Source organism: Podarcis pityusensis (assembly GCF_964106645.2).
Source record: "Podarcis pityusensis genome assembly, chromosome: 3".
In the NCBI taxonomy this organism is placed as follows: domain Eukaryota; kingdom Metazoa; phylum Chordata; class Lepidosauria; order Squamata; family Lacertidae; genus Podarcis; species Podarcis pityusensis.
In genome coordinates, this window is record NC_138026.1 from 115,258,960 (window position 1) to 115,262,407 (window position 3,448).

The following is a 3,448-nucleotide window of genomic DNA, read 5'->3' on the forward strand; positions in this document are numbered from 1 at the left end:
GGGTTAATTCCCTCCGTGAGGGAGCCTTCCCAGACCCGCTGAAAGAGGCGGTTATTAAACCGCTTCTTAAAAAACCATCTTTAGATGCGGCCACGATAGCCAACTATCGCCCAGTCTCAAATCTTCCATTCTTGGGCAAGGTGATTGAGCGAGTGGTTGCTGAACAACTCCAGGCACGCCTGGAAGAAGCGGACCATTTGGATCCTTTCCAGTCGGGATTCAGGCCTCATCATGGGACTGAAACTGCCTTGGTCGCACTGGTTGATGATCTCCGGCGGGCTAGGGACAAAGGTGAGAGCTGTTTCCTAGTTCTGCTGGATCTCTCAGCGGCGTTTGATACCATCGACCATAACATCCTTCTGGACCGTCTTGAGGGGCTGGGAGCTGGGGGCACTGTTATACAGTGGTTCCGCTCCTTCCTCCTGGGCCGTGTTCAGAAAGTGGTGGTGGGGGATGAGTGTTCAGACCCCTGGGCCCTCACTTGTGGGGTGCCTCAGGGTTCTGTCCTCTCCCCCATGCTTTTCAACATCTACATGAAGCCGCTGGGAGAGATCATCAGGGGATTTGGGCTGGGTGTTCATCAGTATGCAGATGATACCCAGCTCTACCTCTCTTTCAAATCAGAACCAGTGAAGGCAGTGAAGGTCCTGTGTGAGTGTCTGGAGGCGGTTGGAGGTTGGATGGCGGCTAACAGATTGAGGTTGAATCCTGACAAGACAGAAGTACTGTTTTTGGGGGACAGGAGGCGGGCAGGTGTGGAGGATTCCCTGGTCCTGAATGGGGTAACTGTGCCCCTGAAGGACCAGGTGCGCAGCCTGGGAGTCATTTTGGACTCACAGCTGTCCATGGAGGCACAGGTCAAATCTGTGTCCAGGGCAGCTGTTTACCAGCTCCATCTGGTACGCAGGCTGAGACCCTATCTGCCTGCGGACTGCCTCGCCAGAGTGGTGCATGCTCTGGTTATCTCCCGCTTGGATTACTGCAATGCGCTCTACGTGGGGCTACCTTTGAAGGTGACCCGGAAACTACAACTAATCCAGAACGCGGCAGCTAGACTGGTGACTGGGAGCGGCTGCAGAGACCACATAACACCGGTCTTGAAAGACCTACATTGGCTCCCAGTACGTTTCCGAGCACAATTCAAAGTGTTGGTGCTGACCTTTAAAGCCCTAAACGGCCTTGGTCCAGTATATCTGAAGGAGCGTCTCCACCCCCATCGTTCTACCCGGACACTGAGGTCCAGCACTGAGGGCCTTCTGGCGGTTCCCTCACTGCGAGAAGCCAAGTTACAGGGAACCAGGCAGAGGGCCTTCTCGGTAGTGGCGCCTTCCCTGTGGAACACCCTCCCACCAGATGTCAAAGAGAACAACAACTACCAGGCTTTTAGAAGACATCTGAAGGCAGCCCTGTTTCGGGAAGCTTTTAATGTTTGATGTATTATAGTATTTTAATATTTTTTGGAAGCCACCCAGAGTGGCCGGGGAAGCCCAGCCAGATGGGCGGGGTATAAATAATAAATTATTATTATTATTATTATTATTATTATTATTATTAATTCCAGCATGAAATAACATGCTTAAATCAGGCACAAAAAACAGTGACACAGTCCTTAAGCAAACTAACAAACCATGCATATGCGGGGGCCCAGCGCCTTCTGTCAAGAGTTTGGGTGTATCCTTTGACGCCTCCCTTTCCATGGAGGCACAGGTTGCAGCCACAGCAAAGGTGGCATTTTTCCATCTCTGCCGTATTAAGCAGTTGGTCCCTTACCTTTCTCACCCTGATCTGGCGACAGTGATCCATGCAATGGTCACCTCCAGGCTCAATTATTGTAACTCACTCTACAAGGGGCTGCCCTTGAAGCTGACCCAGAAATTCCAGCGGGTGCAGAATGCTGCGGTGAAGCTCCTTACGGGGTCCTCGCCGTGGGACCAAGTTCATCCAGTGCTTTACCAAATTCACTGGCTCCTGGTGGAGTACAGGGTCAGGTTTCAGGTGCTGGTTTTGACATTTAAAGCCCTATGCGGCCTAGGACCCACATACCTACGGGACCGCCTCTCCTGGTATGCCCCACGGAGGACCTTAAGGTCCACAAATGACAACACTTTGGAGGTCCCAAGTCACAAGGTGATTAGACTGGTCTCAACTAGGGCCAGGGCCTTTTCAGTACTGGCCCCGACTTGGTGGAACACTCTGTCACAAGAGACTAGGGCCCTGCGGGACTTGACATCTTTCTGCAGGGCCTGCAAGACAGAGCTGTTCCGCCTGGCGGACTCCATCTGACCCTTATGTGTCCCTCCCCTTATGGTTTTGATCTATGGGCTCCTTTTAAAATGAGGCTGCATTTTAAATTGCATTTTAACCTGTATTTTAAATTGCTTTATTTTATTTTTTTCTATTATGTTTTTATTGTAATTTTATTGGTGTTAGCTGCCCCGAGTCCGGTTTTGGCCGGGGAGGACAGGGTATAAATATTATAATTATTATAATTATTATAATTATTATAATTATTATTATTATTTTTTATTATTATTATTACTTCTCCTTTCAGTTTTCAGGAGCTCAAGGGATCAATAAAGGAGAGACTCCAGCTGGCCATCTTGGTCAGGGCTTCCACCCAAAGAGGACACAGTTACTGATTTTCTCGATGGTTGCTTTTCAGGGAAAAACGAAGTCATCAGAAAGGTACATATTGTCTAGCCATTGAGATGGGCTGTTGAGAACAAGTAGCCTGTTCATTCTTTTCCTTGTGGGTGCCACAACATCCTTCATCAATGATCCATAAATAAGGGGAAACTTTTGATTATATCTGTGAGTCTCCTGGAGACTGGAGCCGAACCAGTGTTCAACCACACATGTCTCATTCTATTCCATTATTTGTTTCCTTCTTCATACTGCTACATATGCCATGGGAGGGCCAGCTATTCTCAGCACTGCAGTTTGCTCTAAAAGACCCAACTGGTCAGTTTGGGGTATTTGAGTTTCAGAATGTCCAGGATGATGTCCTGGGTGTTTTAGCTATGATTCCTGCATCTCGGGGGGTGGGGGGTGGACTTAAAGCCCATGGGGTCCCTTCCAACTCCATTATTCTATGAGGAACGTATGAAGAGCCAATGGCCCATCAAGTCCAGCATCCTGTTCTCGCTTTGGCCAATCCAATGAGGAGCACAAGAGCAGCCGGCCCTTCAGCAATGGCCATTCAGAAGCATCGCTGCCTCCAGCTGTGGAAGCAGAGCATAGTCATCCTAGCTAGTAGGCATTAACAGTCTTCTCTTCCATGAATTCCAAAGCCGTCTATTTTAGAGAGAGGGAGCAAGAATTAATTATCCAAAACTGAAAGGGTGCATGGTAGCCATGAATATCATTAGCAGAATGTTTGGAACACCCAGTCTTTTCCTTCCCCCTGAAAGCTTCCTGTCACCATTCCCTTGGGAAGTACAAATAGAGG